Source organism: Lactuca serriola, chromosome 4 (genome assembly GCF_051521515.1).
Source record: "Lactuca serriola cultivar US96UC23 chromosome 4, Lser_US96UC23_V15, whole genome shotgun sequence".
Taxonomy (NCBI): Eukaryota; Viridiplantae; Streptophyta; class Magnoliopsida; order Asterales; family Asteraceae; genus Lactuca; species Lactuca serriola.
Window position 1 is genome coordinate 294,162,310 of NC_136411.1, and position 22,824 is coordinate 294,185,133.

Here is a 22,824-nt window from a genome sequence, read left to right on the forward strand (position 1 = left end):
GCAGCAGTTGCTGAGGCCACGGAATCATGTTGAGCCCGGGAGAAGGCGTCAACGATCTTCTGAAGGGCAGCTTTAGACAAAGAGGACTGCTGGTTGGATGAGGAGGCGAGAAGTTGATCAACCTTCTCGTTAAGCTCGCGAAGATGCTTCTTTGTCACTGGAGCATCATCCTCCTCATCACTCTGAACTTGAAACGGACTATAGTAGACCGAATCGAAGTTCATGTGATCACCACCAAGGTATTGATCACCGCCATCGGAGGCGTCTTCGGGAGATTGAGGTGGTGGTGAAGCTGGGGGTGTTATTGGTTTGGTAGGTTCAGGTTGAGTGGGTGGGGGGTTAATTTCGGGTGGTGGTTGTGTATGGGTAGGGTCGGTTGTATGTGTTTGAGTTTGTGGTGGTTCGGTTACAGGAGGGGTTTCGGTAACTGGTGGTGTTTCGGTTGATGTGGTGAATATGGGTGGAGGTATAGGGATAGAGGTTGGGGGAATAGTGGGGTTTATGGTGGGAATGGAAATAGGAATTGTTGGTGGAGGTGAAGGAACTGGGGATTGATGAAGTTCCATCTCTGGGGTTGGGGACCGAGGTGGTGTGTTGCCTCGTTGAGGAGATTCGTCACCTTGTGATCCTTTAGAATCCGAACTCCCACCTTCGGATTCGCTTGAAGAGGAGGGAATAAGGAGCTTTCGCTTCTGTTGGGTCTTCCTCCTTTTCGGTTGTGGGGATGAGGCAGCCTTCGGTTGTTTTCGCTTTTTGGGAGAAGGTCCCTTTGGAGCTTTGGACACTTGCTTCCCCTTCTCTGCCTTTTTGCCCCTGGCCACCGGTTTATCGGCATCATGAATTGATCGCAACATGTCCGGTGTCAGTTCCCTCGGACCAGTTGGCCTAAACTCCCTGATGGTCCTGATCAGTCTGCTATCGGCGGGCACATCGGCATACATCGACTCTGGGATAGAGCCAATGAATGAAAATTTTGATGCATCGGATACGATGATCTTCTTGGTATGAAATGTACCAATAGAAGACATCGATGCTCCATCGGCTGTTGGAACATTGAACCTGTCCATTGCCCATCTTGTGATCAAGATCCAGAACCGGGCCAGCGACACCTCAGAGTGTCGGGATGAGGAAGAGAGGCTCTGAATCAGTTGTTTCCAAAGAACAAACCCATAGTCTAGGTTTATCCCGTTGTACACCCCATACATTATCGAAAGGAAAAGACGACTTGCACCTTGAAGAGAACTGTAAATAACCCATTCCACTGGGGCGGTAGGCAGGACTTCTTAAACTTGGCGACGGAGGTGAGAACCTCTGTGTAGCCCATGTTGTAAAACATGTTGTACAACATCCCAACCGGAATCGTCTCCGGGTGAACTCGCGATGGGTCGGCAACAAACCCTAACATAGTGCAGAAACGGGGGCGAGAAATCGAAGTCTTGTGCTCTGCCACTTCAAAGAATACCCGGTCGACAGCCTTGTCGTAGTAAGCCGTCGCATAGACCTGTGATAAGGTCACCATTGGCACTGTTTCAATTCTTGACAATGCAGGAGCAAGCTGGGAGTACTTGAGGCATTTGATGACCGGCGACATATAGGAATCATACACCAGTGGGTTCAGATCAATGACTAGGCATTGTTGGGGTCGGATGGGAAGAATCTCAGAAGTTGCATGAACAGAAGAAGATTCAGCCATTGTTGTAGGTTTGGAGAGGAAGATGATGGGGAGAGTGTTTGGAAGTATTTTTGCTTTGGAAATTATGGAGGCAGTAAAGAGGTAAAAGGTGGTGTAGACGGCCTTTTATAGTGGGTGATAGGAGAGAGAAAAATCGTTTCAAATCTCTTATGGAAATACGAAACGGGTTTTTGAGTGACTGATTGGTGACAGTTGGGGCGTGCGATGATCACGTAGGAGAGAGAGTGTCAGTTTCCTAGGATTACGCCGCCCAATAAGCGCCGATTCAGAGAGAGGAACCGTTTCCATTTCCACACGCGCCTTTAAGCCAGAGTGATGACTCTTCAATATCGCACACGCGTCCATAAGTGTCAGAAAAAGCGCGGCCGTTTCAAATTCACGCACCCTCCTTTTTACCGTCGTTTGAATTTCTATCCATTTAACTCCCGCCGAGTCAGCAACTTTTTGTCTTTTCCTCTTTGAAACGGATGTTTTCAATTAATGACCCACGTGGCTAATTTTTGACCACAACTTCATGAGTAACCATCCAGTAATAATCCAGCCTGTAAAATAATTGGTAACGGAGTTTTTGAAAATCTAGGATTTTCGTGCAAAGAGTGTAAAAGAAAAAGAAATAAAGCAACTCTTTTTAGGATAATCTGTGATGTCAATAACGACACGAAACTGATGATCCCGGGCACGAATCTCTTCCTTCAAGGTCAAGAGAGACCTCAAAGTGTTAGTGTGGAATCCCGTTGAATTACGATCAAACATTTATTAATAAATGGTGAAAGGATTCTTTTAATTAGGCTTATTAGGGTGGTTTCGCTTTGAGTCAACAATCCAATTCTTGATATAAGAACGAAAGTGAACAAAGTACTTGTGAGACCGGTGTAGTCTGTTGAACAAGTAGGTTGGAGTTGATTTTGTAGTGACGTGGATTAATAGGAAATCTCAGATAAAATTTAAAACTGGATCCCTTGGGAAGAAATGTTATGGTGAGTAACAATTTCATTGGAAGCACGCAAAAGAAAAAATTGAGATTCCTTGAAGGTACATTCGTCAATTCATTGGTGATAACTTGATCAAATTAATTGGTCACCGTCAATGCATTGGTGTTGAATTTTGGGTTTCACTTAGCTCGTAGTGGCACGAAACTAAGATCATAAACACAGATGTTGTGTAACCGTAGACCTCAGTGGTAGTTTCTGAGAGTCTCAAGGGTTACAGTGATGAAACGAATGTAATGGAGAAGTGTAATGGGGATGGTGAAGAAAACATAGTACCTCTGCTGCGAACATAAGGACCAAGCAGGAAACTCTTAACTCATGTGAGAAAAGAGTGAGGTAGCTCACGATTAGAATAAATGAGTTAGCCTTATTGGGAAGACAAGGTTTGTGTATACCAGGTCATTAAGGCTATTATTCAAAATCTTATGAGGCTTGGGACACATACAGCAGCATGCTTCTAGGGACACTTAAGTAAGTCATCAGATATATCCCTATAAACGAATGAGCACAAAAAAAATTAAATAAAACATTTTTTTTTTTTTTAGTTTTTGAATAAAAAAAATAATAAAAAAATAACATTAAAAAAATAAAACTTAAAAAAAATATAAAGGAGATAAAAGAAAGAAAAAAAAACTTAAAAAAAACTTTGGAAATAGTTGAAAAACCGAACCCAAACGTTCGGTTGGGAAACAATTGAAAAACCGAACCTGAGCGTTCGGTTGGTTTCGGTTCTAGAAAATTTTGGAAAACCGAACCTTCGGTTGGTTTCGGTTCTAGAAAATTTTGGAAAACCGAACCCGAACCTTCGGTTGGTTTCGGTTTTGGAAAATTTTAAGAAACCAAGGAGTTTAGATATGCAATTTGGAAAAAACTTTTACACAAAGAAAAACAAATTGTACAAGAAATATACAACCCAGAAAAGCTACCTTTGAAGTAATGAGCGAGTCAGATGGTTGAACCGAACCCGAACGTTCGGTTGGTTTTGCTTCTTACGTTTGAGTTTTAGAGGTAGTGTGAGGTACTGACTCTGATTCCATCATACCTAGCCCTTGCAATATTTTATTGAATGATGCTAAAGGAAGAGCTTTGGTAAAGACGTCAGCCAGTTGATCAGTGGTTCTTACGAAGTGAATTTCGACATTTCCATCTTCCACATGATCTTTGATGAAGTGATACCTCAGTGCTATGTGTTTGGTTTTAGAATGTTGCACTGGGTTATGACAGATCATAATTGCACTTTCAGAGTCACAATATAGTGGGATCTTCTTCATATTGAGTCCATAGTCTCGAAGTTGACTCTGGATCCAAATCACTTGGGATGTGCAGGATGCTACGGCAATGTATTCCGCTTCGGCAGTAGACAGCGACACACACGTTTGTTTCTTGGATTGCCAGCTGACCAACTTCCCATCAAGAAATTGACAGCCACCAGTTGTGCTTTTACGGTCGAGTCCACATCCTCCAAGGTCAGCATCAGAATAGGCTTGAACGAAGAAGCCTGAATTAGATGGATACCATAGACCTAAGGAGGTAGTTCGCTTGAGATAGCGTAGGATGTTCTTTACTGCCAGCATGTGAGGTTCGCGTGGGTTAGCCTGAAATCGAGCACAATAACATACAGAAAACATGATATCAGGCCTACTAGAAGTTAAATACATCAGTGAGCCTATCATTTGACGATAGAGTGTGATATCGACAGCCGGTTTATCTAGTGAAGGGGTAAGCTTGGTGCCGAATGCCATTGCGACTTTGACTTTTGAGTCGCCCATCATTCCAAACTTCACTAGGAGAGTCTTCGTGTAAGCTTCCTGATTGATAAAGATGCCTTCGGGTCCCTGTCTTATGTTTAAACCAAGGAAAAAATTAGTAGGACCCATTGAGCTCATTTCAAACTTAGTCTCCATCAACTTTCTGAATTCAGCTGTTAAGCTGGGATTCGTGGAGCCAAAGATGATGTCATCGACATAAATTTGAACTATCATAAGGTGGTTACCTTCCTTTTTGCGAAAGAAGGTTGGGTCAACCGAACCTTGTTTGAATTTAGACATCTTTAAAAATTTTGTAAGCGTTTCATACCAGGCTCTCGGAGCTTGTTTGAGGCCGTACACAGCTTTATCCAGAATATAGCAATGATTTGGATACTTTTCGTTCACGAACCCAGGAGGTTGCTCCACATACACACTTTCTTCGAGTTCTTCATTGAGAAATGCACACTTGACGTCCATTTGGAAAACCTCAAAGTTTTTGTGAGCAGCATAAGCCAGAAATATTCTAACAGATTCTATCCTAGCTACTGGAGCGAAAGTCTCTTCATAGTCTATTCCTTCCTCCTGACAGTATCCCTTGACCACCAGACGAGCCTTGTTCCTTATGACATTACCTTCCTTGTCCATTTTGTTCCTAAAACCCCATTTAAGACCAACAACCGAAGCATCTGGAGGAGTTGGAATGAGGCGTCAGACTTTGTTCCTTTCGAACTCATTCAGTTCGTCTTGCATTGCTTGAACCCGATCAGAGTGATCGAGGGCAGTGTTCACTGTCTTCGGTTCAACTTTTGATACGAATGAGTTAAACATACAAAACTCAACCTTTGAAAATAAGGATGTCTGTTTTGCCTTCAGTTGAGATCGGGTCAGAACCTTTTCAGATACATCACCAACTACTTGAGAGATAGGATGATCTCTGGTCCATTTGGTAAGAGGAGGGTAATTCGGATCAAAGGTTGGGTCTAGTTCAGCATTGATCATTTCTTCTCGCTCAGATTGGCTATCGTAATCAAGCGTCATATCATCATGCTCCCCCTCAATTGATGAGTCTTGAGAAACATGAGGTTCAGGTGTTTCTTGTGGTGCTGGACTTTCAGACGCTGAAGCACCTTCGTTTGGAGGGGCATCCTCGATTGGAGAGGCACCTTCGGTTGGTGAAGAACCTTCGGTTGAAGATGTAGAGTTTGGCTCCCCCTGGACTTGTGAGCTTGGCTCCCCCTCGACTGAAGCATTGTTGGATGGAGATTCATCAGTGGGCGATTCTCCTTCATGCATTCTTCTTGCAGCATCTTCGACAATTTGCTTCATATGATCAACTTTGTTGTCAGCTGCACCTGCTTCTGAGAGAGAAGCTTTTTCCGGTTCGTCAAAGAGTTCCATAAATTTCTCGTATAAATTGGCGATAGAGACTGTGACTTGGCCAGTTTGAGGAAAGATTTCCCCGGCAGTGTCATCTGTGGCCTGTAGCTTCTTGACATACCTATCGTCGAAGGTCACATAGTATGTCTCTTCAATCCTTCTTGAATGCTTGTTTAGGACCCTGTACGCCTTGGATGTGAGTGAGTAACCCAGAAAGATTCCCTCGTCGGCTTTGACATCAAACTTGTTGCGGTGTTCTTTAGAGTTAAAGATGAAACACCTTGAGCCAAACACATGGAAAAATTTCACATTGGGCTTTCTGTTGTTTATTATCTCATATGGTGTGAGCGTGAATCGCTTGTTGAGATAGGACCTGTTCTGTGTATAACAAGCAGCAAAAATAGCGTCAGCCCAAAAATAAAGAGGTAAGGAAGCGAAACTTAGCATAGTTCGGGCAGCTTCACATAAGGATCGGTTTCGTCTTTCTACTATTCCGTTCTGTTGTGGTGTGTAGGGAGCTGAGAAATTGTGACTAACTCCCTTTTCTGCAAGAAACTCTTCAAACTCCTTGTTCTTGAATTCGAGACCATTGTTGCTCCTGATGTTGCGAACGACCTTCTTGAGCTGGACTTCAATTTGCTTGATAAACACTTTCAGCTTTTGAGTCGCTTCAGATTTGAGCTTTAGAAAGAACACCCATGTAAATTGTGAAAAGTCATCAACGATAACAAGAATATACTTGCTACCACCAATGCTTTCGATAGATGAAGGACCACACAAATCGATATGAAGCAATTCGAGTGGTTCAACAACTTTTGTGTTGATTACGGATGGGTGACTTTGACGACTCTGCTTTCCCATTTCGCATGCAGCACACAAATGCTCTCTGTCGAACTTGAGCAATGGAAGACCCCTAACATGACCTCTAGTGACAAGTCTGTTGATATCTTTGAAATTGAGATGAGAGAGTCTTCGGTGCCACAACCAGCTTTCGTCGGATTGAGCTTTTGATAACAGACATATGGTTGGGTTTCCTTGATGGGTTTCATGTTCAGAGGAAACATTTCACCCTTTCGCTCTGACTTTAGAATCACTCTTTGTCTTTTTCTCTATGATTTCAGAACCTTCATCGTCGAATGAAACTTTGAGACCTGTACCTCCAACAAGCTGAGATACACTGATGAGGTTGTGTTGGAGTCCTTCCACATAAGCCACCTTCGTTATTGTAAAGTCACCATTCGTTATCATCCCGTATCCCTTTATGGTGCCGAAAGAGTTATTTCCAAACTTAACGTTGCCACCATTTGCAAGAGATCTGTATTCCCTGAGCTCCTCTTTCCTTCCTGTCATATGACGCGAGCAGCCACTGTCGATGTACCATTCTTCGTCAAACTGCTCGTCACTTATAACCTGCAAAAATTAAGCAGATTTAGGAACCCAAAGTTTCTTGGGTCCATGTGAGCTTCTCATGGGAACAGGAGTAGTAAGAGAGATGTCAACTAGATATGTTCGTTTTATTAGAGTTGTTTCATCTTTCTTTTTAATGGTAAAGACTTTTATTTTGTTAGAATTGGGTGTGTTCGTTTTGGACTCTGGTTTGGATTCATTGACCTTCTGCTTTCCCTTTTGTTCAGCTGATGAATGAGGTTTTTGAGAACAAGCGGAATTCGCGTTAGAGCAAGATGGAGATGAATTGGAAGAACGCGAAGAGTTAGAATGAGAGGATTTGGAAGGAGAGGACTTCCTGGCTGGTGACTCTAGGGGACCCTTTTGCCTTTGATCATTGGTGGGACTGACCTTAGAGTCTTGTTCTCTTTTGACTTCAGAACCGAACCTCTGCGTTCGGTTGGAGTTGTTCTTGGAACCGAACCTTTGGTTTCGGTTGAAGTCCTTTTCAGAACCGAACCTTTGCCTTCGGTTGGTATCTTCTTGTGAACCGAACCTTGGCTTTCGGTTGGTATTTTCTTGTGAACCGAACCTTGGCTTTCGGTTGGTATTTTCTTGTGAACCGAACCATGGCTTTCGGTTGTTGGAACTTTCAGGCTTTCTTACAGGATTGTTTTCATACTTCAGATTCTTGTCTTTGTGTGAATAGTATGCATCCTGGGAGTGCCAAAATTGTTTCCTTTCAGAAAGGTTTTTCCTGTATCTTTGGTTCCTTTCTATCTTCTTATCCCTCATCTGCTTAGGTGGATGATGAACGTTCGCTTTCGTATTTGTTGTCACCTTGGCTGGGTCCTTTTGAACTTCAGGAGTTTTACTTTGAGCCGAGGGAGCAGAGAGAATATCCGAAGAAGATGCAGTTTGCATTGAGGAAGTGGATGGAATGTCTGAAGAGGTTTCACTTTGAGCTGAGGAAGTGGAAGGAATGTCTTCTTTTGTTGATCTCCCATCCTCCTGAGGAATATCTTTCGTACCACTGGTGCTTGGCTCACTGAAATTATCGGGCTTATTCAATGGTTCAGGTATGTATCTCCCTTTTTGCATCCAGGAGGTTCTTTCAGATAGGCCAACTGTTTCGTTTCCATTATCTATTGGAGCTTCCCAGAAGTACTCATCACAGCCATCTGCATTGTCTTCGTTTACAATATCTGTGAGCTCAGCTGTTTGATGTTCGGTTACTCCAGTCACTTTGTATACTTGATTCGGAGTGGTCCTGACCTTTTGATACACAACTGCTTTTTCTATTAATTTCGGGGACTTTTGTTGGGACAATCGAGCGAATTCCACAGAGTTTTCAGAAATTAGGTTTTTGTGGTTTTCAGTTTCGCTTTTAACAAATTCTGAGCAGTCAACCGTATCCTCTACAGAAATTTCACTCATGTTTTCGTCCTCGTTAAGCTCAGATGCATTTTCAACATCGATTTTATTTTCTGAGCTTACGTTGGCGTTTAGAGAGTCAAATTTTTGCATGGTTTCGGTTCTCAGTTTAAGTCTGTCATTTTCGTCCAAAAGATTATTGAGCATGTCCTTGTGGTCTTTGGATTTAATGAAGGACTCAATTTTGTCCAGTCCATACATGTAGGTCGGATTGACATCATCAGACGATATCACACTCTCACAATTGTAGGCATCGGCATCGATTTCATCCTCCTTAAATTCTAGGAAGGGTAAAATCATGCGATGGATCTTTTGGCCTATCTCACAATCCAAGTGAAGTTGAGTAATATTGGAATATAAACGTTTAGCTATTAAACAAAAAACATTTCGTTGTTTTAACAATTTCAAATTGTCTCTCTGTAAATAAATGTTTTCGTCTTTAACTTTAACTAATTCTGACTCTTTTAACTCAATCCACATTCGCCGCTCCTCACTCTTCGACGCCACCCTGCTTAATTGATCAGTCAGGTTAGAATTGGTGACTCGAGTTTGAGTTAAGCTACTATCTAAATGAGAAATTCTTGTATTAACATTTTTTAGTTCTTTCTCATATGAGGATGGAGGTACTTTAGAAGAAATAAAAACAGATTGTACCTTCTTTATCAGTTCATCGAGCTCATTGAACTGCTGGCTGAGTGGTTTGGCCGTAAAGCACATATCCTCCTGTACCTTCGGTCCATCGCTTCCTCCATCGGTATTGTATCCCCTCATTTGAGATACGTCAGTCACCATGAAGCATTTTCCACCACTGCTTTCCTCCTTAGCCACATACGCCTTTCCATGGGTAGGCTTCCTCACTTCTTCATCTTCTGAGTCAGTAGACCAAACTTTTGTGCTACCGAACTCATCGTCATTAACCGAACCCTGCACAATAAGAGCATTAATAGAAGGGTTAACGGTAGACTTCTTCTTTCTCAACTCATCCAATCCTTTCTGCAGCACGGCTTCCTCATCATTTCCATCGTCCTTTTCAGCCATCTTCTTAAGAACACAGTCCTTAGCATAGTGATTCTTGCCACCACAGTAGAAACAGCTTACTCTGGAATCACCATCTGCCTTCGGTTCCTTCTTGGGCTCCTGAGCCTTTGGTTCATTGTTCACCTTTTCAGAGCTGTAACTCCCCTGCCAGTTTCGGTTTTTGTTGCTAGGGAATCTCTTCTTTATGAACCTCTTAGGATTGGATACCATCATGGCATAATCCTCAGACGTGAGGTCATATTCTTCCAAGTTCAGCTCTTCATCCTCCATCACCGCTTTACTTTTAGATAGGAGGGCCAATGAACCAAGACTAGAAACAACATTCTTCTCTTGAACCACAATCTTCTCTTGGGACTTCAGAATACCCACCAGTTTCGCTAAAGAGTATGATTTAAACTGCTCATGGGCTTTGACTATGGAAACCACTGCTCTCCATTCAGATCTCAGTCCGTTAAAGAAAGTAACCTTCTGTTTGATGAGCTTCCTTTCAATGTCGTGTTTGATCATCTTGCTGAGAAGATGATTGAAGCGATCAAACGTCTGGGTTACCGTTTCTTCGGCTCCTTGCCTGAATTCTCCAAACTCAGATAGAAGCAGGGTTTGGATAGAATGTTCAAGATCTTCGTCTGTGGAATACAGTTCGCGAAGTCTATCCCATACTTCCTTCGCCGTAGTACATGAGCTGACCAGTCTGAATGTGTCTGACTGAAGCGAGAATCTGATCAACCTTAACGCCTTAATATTACACTGGAATTTGTCTTTTTCATCTTGTGCAATATCCTTCACGTCCTTAAGCAGATCGTTGTACTCTTTTTGCGTCTTAATGATTCTGGATGTTGCAGAATGAGAAAACGGTCCATTGATGATGGCTTCCCAGATGAGATAACCATTGTCCTCCGATCCAATCACGTAATCTTCAAAATGATGCGCCCATACTTCATAGTCATGGGTGTATAAGATTGGAATCTTTGTCGTTGAACCGATGCTGTTGGAAATATTAATTGGGTTTGATTGCGTCGCGTCCATTATGATCGTAAAAACCTGTTCAAAGATCAGACTTGTAATAAAGCAGATTAGGGCAAAATAATAAATATTAAGATACGACAATTAAGATGACGGCTCAATAAATATCAATGATTGCGGAAAACCCTAATGGAAATCTTTTTCACAGAAAAAGATGTGTATCGATTACACAGCCTCCTGCTCTGATACCAATTGATGGGATTAAAATAACTTTTAATCTATGAAGATCGATTAGATCTTGAACAAGTATATGAATGTAAAATAACAAGAACACAATAATAAGAACAAAACAACTTGAATCAAACGTGTCGAATGATTAAATAAAATCCTCAGAAGAGCTCGACTAAGAACATCAACTGTAGAGGATTAGAAGATTACAAGAACGATTAAAGAAAAATATTGTACTCTGTATGAATCGCTATGTCGATAATCTCAGCAATCTGAACCTAATATGCATGCAAGCATTTAACTTATATACAATACATAAAAGGCTCTCGGTTGGACAGGCCCAAACCGGAGAATACAAGGCTAAACTAACGAGCCCAAAAGACGCAACATCAAAACTATCTTCAGCCCAACAGCTATGGATTTTGTAACTAAACTGCCCAGAACGAAAAGTAGTCACGACATGATTTGGGTGGTCATTGATCGATTCACTAAGAGTGCGCATTTCATAGCAGCTAAGGAGAAATGGTCTATGGATATGCTTGCAAATTCTTATGTGAAGGAAATTGTGAGGCTTCACGGTGTTCCGTTAACGATTGTGTTAGATCGTGACAGCCGTTTCACCTCAAGGTTTTGGAAAAGTTTACAAGAGGCGATGGGTACCAAGTTGTGTTTAAGTACATCTTACCTTCCGCAGACTGATGGTCAGAGTGAAAGAACAATACAAACACTTGAAGATATGATGAGAGCGTGTACCCTGGAAGTCCTAGGTAACTGGGATAAGCTTTTACCTTTTGTAGAATTTTCCTACAACAATAGTTTCCACTCGAGCATAAAGATGACACCTTATCAAGTTTCATATGGATAGAAGTGTTGTACGCCATCTTGTTGGCTTGAGGCTGGGGAAAGGCAATTTATGGGACCGGAGATAGTCCATCAAACTGCTAAAAAACTAAAAATAATCAGGGAAAGAATGTTAGCCGCTCAAGATCGTCAAAAGAGCTATGCTGACAAAAAGTGAAGACCGATGACTTTTGAAGTGGGGGATTCGGTTTTACTTAAAGTCTCGCCGCGGAAGGGACTTATAAGATTTGGTAAAAGGGGAAAGTTAAGTCCAAGGTTTATTGGACCGTTTAAAGTTCTTCATAGGATTGGGAACCAAGCTTACAAGCTCGAACTACCAGAAGAACTGAATGGAATTCATATGTGTGTTATTTGAGGAAGTTCACGGGAGAAGTTCCCGACATGATTCCACTTTCGGAGTAGAGAATAACAAAAGGTTGACTGAAGAACCAGAGGCAATCGTTGACCGAAAGAATATGAAATTGCGACGTAAGATGGTTGATTTATTGCTTGTCCGATGGAAACAAACAAATGGGCCGAATCTTACCTGGGAAACAGATAGTGACATGATGAGTCGCTACCTGCAGTTGTTTGTTGATGTGTGATTCCGGGGACGAAATCATTCTAAGGTGGAGAGAATTGTAACGCCTGTGTTTCTGGGCTTGTCATTAGTAGCAATGTAATAGTCTAAGTTAACCTTTGTAACCCATTTTGAAATAATAAGAATGTATTATTTGAATATTATGTGTTTTATGCTTAATTGCTTAATTATGTGGCTTAAATGAATTAAGAATAAAATAAGCGTCAAAATTTAAGTGTGAGATAAGCTCGATATCTTTACATAAAGTTGTAGTGGCCGAAACGAGGTTTCCGAATATATATAGAACGCCCAAATCTGACTTCGTATGAGGAAGTTATGATTTTCTGAAGTTTCGACTAAGCAGTATGCAGCCCAAATACTCGATTTGAGATCGAGTGGTTTTTAGCCGAAACAATCTAAATGGGAATCGAAGATCTCTTTAGTGGTAGCGAAGCGATAAAAAGATAGGCGAAAACGGACGCCGGATGAAGATGTTATGAATTTATAATGGAGTTTTCTTGTCCCGGCCAACTAAAAAAATAATAAATATAAAGTCAAAATTAGTCGACGAAGTCTAAACGAAAGTTGTAGAGCGTAGTCTCACCTACGCGTGGATATAAAGAACGTCGAAAACGGAGTTCGTATGAAGACGATATGAATTTTCGAATTTTATTAAATAATTAAAATTTAAATATAATTATTAAATTCCGATATTATCCGAAGGAGGGGGGGAGTCATCGATCTGATCCGAACTACGTCCAACATAGTTGAGTACTCCCAGCATACCCCGATGCATGCACCGCCTCGGACTCGAGTGCTCCGATGACGCATGCAGTGACGATCCGAGGCATTACGCCCCGCATAAAGCATTACGCCCATCGTAATTCGAGGCCTCAGCCTCCTATAAAAGGCTTGCGAGGGTAGCCGATATTTTTGCTCTTTTTCTCTTCTCTCTCTCCCGTTTTGCATCGTTTTTCGTGCTCGAATTATCCCGAAGGCCTGCTATTATCCCCGAGCCCCAAAGCAAGTCCCGAAGCCCCGGAGATCCCGAGAAGTGCGATTCCCGAGCCGAAGCTCTGCCCGCGAGGAGCCCGGTTTTTGTGAAGATCTTCCAGATCTACCAAAGAATACTACTTCTGCAAGTCGTAGTGTTGTCCGATCATCTTCTGATCAAGTTAGTGTGTAGTTACCTTCTTCTAAGACATAATTATGAAGTATTTTATACGAAATACGTGTTATGTGAATATTTTGTTGTTGTATGGGTGAATGTATATTCACTTTCTTTTATCTCATCGATCTTATTTATTCTCTATGAAATACGTGTTATGTGGGTGTGCCTCATCTGTTATGTGGAATATGTATTGAATGAGAATGCTATACTGGTTTTAAACTATGTATAAAAATATATATTTTATCTACTAATATGTTGGGTAGAACATGGGTAGATAGTCAATGTGTGATAAACAGATGAGAGGCCTCGATGTTGTTGTTGTTGATCTAGTTATTCAGCGGATTATGGATAACGACCACAGACTCTTTCTAGACAATCCTGTGGAACGCTAGTAGGTTCATAACATGTAGGTGTTGTGAACGATGTGTTCACCGGTGTACTCTATCCCCCTCAATGTTGCCTTTAGGATATCTATTGTTGAGGAAACCCCTTAGCAGTAATGTCCGTCCCGATGAAAATCCTAGATTAGGTCCCTTAAGATAGGTGTTGTTTTAGGGACATAAAGTGAGGATGACGGGAATGGGTAATAGGTTTATTGTTGGTTGGTGAAATTAAATATAATTATTTATTGTGGGTTGAAAACCCTATATGCTCACCAGGCTCCCAAGCCTGACCCACTCAGTTTATTTGTATTACAGGTAGTGGCGCGAGGGCATAAGATGGATGAATCATCATGTTGTTTTGTTTACAAGTCTGTATATGTATATATTTGTTGAATGACTTGTAATGTTATCGTTTTTGCTTTATGGTCTGTATCGAACATGACATCCCGAGTTTTGATTATATAATGAAAATGCATCTCTTGATGAAATGCTTTGATAAATATTATTTTATCAGATTTTTGTTTTGGGAACAAATTCTGCAACTCTTTTAAATCAAAAGGATTTACTCTGAAATTATTTTAAAAAGCATAAATGAAATCGGTCTTTTCTGCCCAATATTTTGGGGATGTCACAAATAGATAAGATCATTAAGGGTCTTGTCATAGTCTGTTTCATAGGTGTTCCAAAAGAACTCACTATGTGACTTAGAAAGTAGTTGAGCCACCGACTTTCTCAAGACTTTGACACCCAACTCTCCCGGCTTGTCAATATGTGACTACATCTCCAAGATGTGATCACACATAGACCTTTGCTAGCCAATAGGGCTTGAGTGACCTTAAACTTTTCAGGAACTTGTGCGTTAGGGAGAATAATTAGAGGAGGTGAAAGAAGTATGATTTCCATGGGACATCATCTTCATTTAGGAAAGCTTGTTTCAAGAGATTTGGGAAGATCATAAATGTCTAAACCAGACATCTTTTAGGAGATATTCAAGATAGTTTATTTAAAGTCCTTAGTATAACACCCAATATGAAATATTAAGGCTAGGACCCAACACAATACTTTTATAACTTGGAAGAGGGATGCCGTAATCCAAGCTATAAAATATTTGAAGGTAGGCGAGTGACGATTTACCAATTTTCACCATTAAAACAAAATATATATTATCAGGTTTTAATTGGTTTTTGAAACTCCTAGATCTTTGAGACTCATTGAACTGTTCAATGGCATGTTTCAATCTCGAGTGTGCCCTTCAGAAAATTTTTGACTAGGATGCCGAGGATCACAAAACAAGGTGTGAAGTAACCATGCAAATTACTTGGTACCCTTAAGTTCTTACCCCTCAATCGATGTGTCGGTTAACCACACACGATCCATCGATACTATGATAAACATTAAGTTACCCATTGCCTACCTTGTTAAATACGAGTTAGCGTGCCGGTTAACCACACACGCTCCACTAACCGACTTAAACAAATTGCAAAGTGTAATTTCATGGATTAGCACCTTATTCACTTTTTCCTAAGTAACTAAGATTAGGTATTTATAAAAGGTTTAGTTACTTAGTATTTATCATTAATACTTTTAATGAAGGGAGAATTATAGTCCTTGTCCTACTCGTTCGGCTAATGACCCTCCACCGGTCAAGGAAACGGTGGGTGAGAGTGGACACCCATTAAACTGCCATTTTATAAGCAGTAACCTTATACCCCCCCCCCCCCCCCCTTATAGACCAACTTCGTGAATGAGGCCTACTAACGGTAAGACTGACTTTGTTCTTATATACATATATATATATATATATATATATATATATATATATATATATATATATATATATATATATAAGTATTAACTATTAATATTATAATAGTATAAGGGTGTATTTTAAACATTTAAAATACTTGGTAGTTTAATCTATTAATTAAACTATACTCTTAATTTAATTAAACTAAAACCATGTCTTTATGGAATTATTAACTCTTTTAATTAGACACTTTAATTAATTTAATGAAGTCCATAAAGTTTGAACTTTAACTTTTAAAATTCTTGGGTTTGGAATTAAAGTGTATATGGGGTTTGACTTTACAAATTCCAAAACCTGAGGACAAGTTTTGAACAATTCAAAAAACTTATGGTTTCCATAACTTATGAATTTTAAAGTGGTTTAATGGAAAAAACCCTTCAAGTTCCATAACTTCTAGACAAGTTATGGAAGACTTTAAAAGCATTAAAAAATGTGACTCTTCATTTTTTCATAACTTATGGAAATTTTATGAGTTTTAAAATTCATAAATGTGACTTTTCATGTAACTTGAGGACAAGTTACAAAAACACATATTATGAACAACTTCAAGATTAATTTGGATTGAAAACAAATATCTGATAATTTTTCCTATTAATCTAAACAAACTCATAAACATGAACATTCATAATCAACATTTTTCAAGCATCATATAAACATGTATAAAACTTGAAACTTTGATTATTATCCTTTATTTTGATGAGAATAAACATTACCATAGTATCAATAAACAAATTTTATGAACAAAAACACTTTGCGGTAATGATTCTAATCCAAAACAGGCCAAAAAACTCGAAGATAAGCTGTCAAGGGGTCCAACTCGACGAGTTCGATGAATTTGTTCATGGACTCGTCGAGTCCATCTCTGGACTCATCGAGTCTGCTGTCCCAACAACAAAAAATTCGATTTTTTTCAGTTTTTTTCAGCAACTTGCATAAAGTATAATTGAAAACAACCCATGGCTTTGATACCACTGTTGGGTTTTGGTATACTACAACATCCTATGGTGCACATACAACCCTAAATACCTTGGATCTCTGTGTTCACTAATTATACATGCAAATGGTTTCCAAGGTATTAATCTTACAACTAGTATGCATTTAAAGTAAAAATATAATATACTAGTTAGCGTGATATACCTTTTGATGGAGCTTGAATTCTTGGTCTATTTAGCCTTAAAGAGCTTAGCCCCAATAGTGTGGAAGCCTCAAATGGAATCACAACACACCATGGACAAAGGATGAACTTGAGACAGAATTCCATGCACATAAAAGACACCATGAACTCTAAAAATATACAAGTGGCGATTTTAGGCAATGAAGTATATATTTATATGTGGGATTTCTAGGGTCATGGATATAACCCAAATCCATACCCATGGGTTTTATGATCCATGGTTCATGTGGCCCAACTCTTTATGTATCCATACATAAACATGGTCTAACATGGATCATAAGCACAACACATATAAATATAACTAATTATCATAATTAGTCCCCATAGATTTAATTAGTCTCTTTCGACCACTAAATTAATTCCAAATTAATTCTTGATCAATACTAATTAAAACATATGTTTTCATGTTAATATATTATTACTTATAATATATTAATAAACCATAAATAACCTTCTCTCAAAAGTCCATCCTAACAAATTGTTAGATGATATGCAACCCAAATGGACCATGCTACTCTTGGGTCAAATACATACCAATAATAGTTATGGGCTTAGACACCTAATCCAACAGATTTGTCACCCTAGACTGGCCCGTCTAGCTGTAGCGAACAACTCAGGTGTGGGGGTGTCAACCCCGTATAGATCTGTATACAAATTCTCGCTCTCCCTCCTGGAGACGCTAGTTATAACTACAGGATTCATGATGTACACTAGGTAGGTATGAAAGAAGGCGTGTCTCACAATTTACTTAACTAAATCTAAGTGAATAGTGTGTCTCGTTGTTTAATGCTTTAAGTAATGTTTGAAGCATGTATTTTTTCTTACAAAACATTGGTGATAAAAATACCATTTGTTTTTATCCAAATGTCAAGTATTTATTTTTATCATCCTGATTAACATACAATGTGTCGTAAAACTCAATAAACATGAAATTGAGTATAACAAGCCCAATAAAAATGTAATGAGTATGTAAGGCCCAATAATCATGAAATAAGTGTAAAAGGCCCAATAAGCAAGTAAATGGGTATTTGAGGCCCTTTTTTTTGTTAAAAATGACATTTTTGGTCCATGAAACCGTGAGTTTCCAAATAAAGCCCAATTTTATGGAAAGTTTACAATTTAGGCCCAAATTAACCGTACATATTCATTCAAGGCCCTCTTTTATGAAAAAATGGCATTTTTGGGCCATAAAACCATATGTTGACAAATATGGCCTAGTAAAACCGAAAATTATCAATTTAAGCCCATTAAATCGAAAACGACTACCAAAAGTCCATCTTGTTTAAATTTATTGCCAAAAATGACCCTTTCTACATTATTTCTTTGCTTTTCTAGTAACTTTTGCATGTTAAATCTTTTCAGCATTATGTAGAGTTACTTCATGTGATTTGTTTCGAACTTCACCGAGATTTGATAGGTATTTCGAGTTTTATGAATGTTTAACATGTCTTCATGTCATAATCACAACATATACATGAAAAATACACACATACATGCATAAATAGTTAGATTTAACACAAAACCAACTAGTATTCTCCCCCAAAAGTTAGTAAATCACAAAAAAGGAGGGGTATGAAGCTCACCTTGGTGATGGATTGGTTTTGATGAAGAAATGAAAGAGAATGAAGGTGTTTTCGGTCATGGGTGCTCCTTGGAGATGAGTTTTCGAATTCTATAGGATTCTAAGAGTATGATCATGAAAACATAGTGTTTATAAGGAATGATCTAACATAAAAATGAAGTTATACATCTTGAATATGAAGTAACTTACCAAGTTTCCAAGCTTGAAGGCCTTCTTGAGCTAACCCACACACCCATGATTTTAGAAGAGGAAAAGGGAAAGATTGCTTTGTGTTCTTGAGAGAGATATGAGAAGATTTTAATTGAGTTTGAAGTGGAAAAATGAGGATGATGGTGGGTGTTCTCGGCCGAGAATAAGAAAGAGAAGGGAAGGAGTGATTAATGGGTAATGCATTATGGCTAATATATTGCTTAGATACATGAAGTGCAACTTGAATAGATACACAACATGTATTAATGAGGTGTCAAGGTTTTGAATCCAATAAACTCTCTTTCTTTTTTTTTTATGGCTAATCGGATTTTAGAAAGGTGAGGAGAAGATCAATTGGGCTCGAATTTGATGTATAAGTGAGAACCATAAGCCCAAGGGGTGGTCTCGGCCCATATGGCATTTTTGGCCTAATTAATTCTTAACATAATTCATCACGCTCCAATAAGGCCCATAAGAAGGTTTTTTTGCCTAAAATATTATTGCTTAATGAATATGGGTCCAACTAGGGCCCAAATGACGATTCATGGCTCAGAGAACCAAGTTGAAGGGTTTACTGGCCCATTAGGCCAAATAAGTGACTCCTAGTCCATTAAGAGGTTTGAACTGGGAAGTTAGGCTTACAAGCCCAAGGTTGAGTGAATACAACGTATTAAATTAGGTTTAGGGCTTCACGAGTGAGTTTTGACTTGAATTTTCATTTTGAATGAATAACTTGTATAACATCATACTTAGGGTTACAAGATTCAGCAAAAGTAATTACACATGGATAGAATTTCCTAGCGTTAAAGTACTAGTTGTGACAATCCTATTGTCAAGAATGATGCACAAGTCGGAGTTCCAAAGAAAGACACCTCTCTAGTGACACCGATAGCCACTCAACCACCATTCCCCTCTTGACTTGCAACCTCGAAGAAGAATACGAAGGAGAAGGAGATCTTGGACACCTTCCAAAAGGTGGAGGTAAACATTCCATTACTTGATGCAATGAAAAAAAATCGCTGGATATGCAAAAAATTTGAAAGAACTTTGCACCAATAAATGAAAGTTGAAAGGGAATGAAAAGATTTTCATGAATGAAAATGCATCTACAGTTTTGCAAATAAAACTTCCACCTAAGTGCAAATATCTAGCAATGTTTATGGTTCCTTGCAAGAATGGGATGTCACTTTTAGTAGTGTCAAGCTTGATCTTCGTGCTTCTATTAATGTCATGCCCTATTCAGTATATGAATTGTTAAATATTGGCCTTTTAAATAAAACATGTGTCATAATTTCACTTGAAAATAGTTTAACAATGGAATTTGATGGTGAAACAATAAGCTTTAATATTTATGATGCTATGAGATATCCTAGTGATGTTTCATCTTTGTATTTTGTTGATATTGTTGAACCACTAACCGAAAAATTCTTTGAGTTGTCTAATGGTAATATGTTGGATATGCTTTTAAGAAAAAGGGTTTGATTGTGGGAAGCTACCTGAGAAATTGAAGATTTATTCTCTGGATCTGGAAGTTGAGAAGTTGGTCAATAATCTGGAAGTAAAGAAATCCACAAGAATTGATGTCAAGAAAATTGAATTTCCCCCAACTCATACAAAGTTACCCCTTTCCCTTGATCTACCACTATAATTGGAATTGAAGGTCCTCACTCAGCACTTGATGTATGCATACTTGGGAAAGAACGAGACTATTTCGGTTATTATTTCCACTCACTTAACCAAATTTAAAGATGAGCATCTCCTCAAGGTGTTGAAGGAACTTAAAGAGGCCATGTGTTGGACGATTGCAGTTATTAAAGGATTGAGCCCCTCCACTTGTATGCGCAAGATTTTGATGGAGGATGAATGCAAGCCGAATCGGGATGCACAAAGAAGACTGAATCCGCCTATGACGAAAGTTGTGATGAAAAAAATATTAAAGCTTCTTGATGCCGAAATGACCTATCCAATCTTGGATAGCAAGTGGATGAGCCCGGCGCAAGTAGTACCGAAGAAGACAGGAATAACGGTGGTCGATAACAACAAAGGTATGATGGTCCCCACCTGTGTGCAAAACGGGTGGAGAGTATGTATTGACCGCAAACTCAATGCAAGCATAAGAAAATACCATTTTCCATTGCCTTTCATTGACCAAATGTTAGAAAGGTTGGTCGGGAAGTCTCATTATTATTGTCTAGATGGGTATTTTGGTTTTCACCAAATCCCGGTGGCACCAGAAGACCAAGAAAAGACAACCTTTACATGTTTATTTGACACTTTTGCATACAGTAGAATGTCATTTGGATTGTGTAATGCCCTAGCCACTTTCCAACATTATATGGTTAGTATTTTCTCAGAATATGTTGAAAACATAATCGAAGTTTTTATGGATGTGTTTACGGTATATGGAAACTCCTTTCAAGAATGTTTGACCAGTCTCACCAAGATCTTGAAAAGATGCATTGAAACGAATTTGGTTTTATATTTTGATAAATGTCATTTTATGGTGATTCAAGATTTTATTTTGGGTCATATTGTGTTAAATAAAAGAATCGAGGTAGATTAAGCAAAAATTGATGTTATTCAAAGCTTACCTTACCCAACTTTTGTTCGGGAAGTTCGTTCTTTTTTAGGTTATGTAGGTTTCTACTGAAGATTCATCAAGGATTTTTCAAAGATAACAAGAACAATGTGCCAACTCTTACAAAAGGAGGTTGGTTTCGAGTTCAAAGAGGCATGCAAATAGACTTTTGACAAGCTCAGGAAGTTTCTTACATCCATCCCCGTCATACAAGCACTAAACTGTGATATCCCCTTTGAGATCATGTGTGATGCAAGCAACTATGCTATAGACATCGTTTTGGGTTAAAAGAATAGAAGAGCCTCCCATGTGATCTACTATGCATCCAGAACACTAGACAATGCTAAAAGAAACTACTCTACCACCGTGAATGAGCTATTCGCCATAGTGTTCGCTTCGGAGAAGTTTAGGCAATACCTACTTGTTACCAAAGTCATTGCGTATTCGAATCATACAACTCTCAAATACTTGATGACAAATAAAGATGCAAAGCCAAGACTCATCCAGTGGATCTTACTATTGCATGAATTTGATTTAAAATTTCGGGACAAGAGTGGATACAAGAATCTTGTTGCCGATCATCTAAGCCAAATCACTTCAAATGAAACTCCTCTCCCATTGTGGGACGAGTTTCTGGATGAGCATCTCTTTTCCCCTATGCAATCTATTCCTTGGTATGTTGAATTTGTTCACTTTTTTGTCACAAAATGGTATCCCGACACGTTCACACATGCTAAAAAAGATAAATTATTTGTGGAAACATTGTCCCGATCAAATCATTAGGAGATGTGTGCCCCAACAAGAACATCAATCCATTTTGCAATTTTGTCACGAATTTGCTTGTAGGGGACACTTCGGACCTAACCGATCTTTGAGAAAAGTTCTTGAATGTGGATTATTTTAGCCAACAATGTCACGCGATTGCTATTTGTTTTATAAAATTTGTGAACGGTGCCAAAGAAGGGGTAATAAATCTCGAAAGAACCAAATGCCACAAATCAGATCCTTGTTTGTGAAGTTTTTGACGTATGGGGGATTATTTTTATGTGCCCATTTCCGGTCTCGTTTGTAAACGTGTACATCTTACTCGCGGTTGATTAAGTTCCTAAATGAGTTAAGGCCAAAGCCACAACATCGGATGATGCCGAAACAGTTATCAGATTTGTATAGTCTAATATTTTAGCGGGATTTGGTGTGCCTAGGGCCTTGATTAGTGATAAAGGGGCACATTTTTGCAACAAGATGATGGAGGCTTTATTGAAGAAGTACAATGTAACACATCGCGTCTCTACCGCCTATCACCCTCTAACAAACATTCAGGTGGAGGTTTCAAATTATGAAGTAAAGTTTATCCTTGAGAAAACGAAGAACCCAATAAGAAAAGATTGGAGTTTAAGGATTGATGATGCCTTATAGGCCTACGAGACAGCTTACAAGACACCGATAGGCATGTCTCTATTTAGATTGGTTTTTGGAAAGCCATGTCATCTTCCAATGGAATTAGAGAATCGTGCATTTTAGGCAGTCCAACAATTCAACTTCAACATTGATGAAGCGGGAAGACATTGGATGCTTCAAAATCAAGTGTTAAAAGAATTAAGAAATGAATCTTATGAAAAATCGAGAATTTACAAGGAGAAAACAAAGCTTTAACATGACAAGTC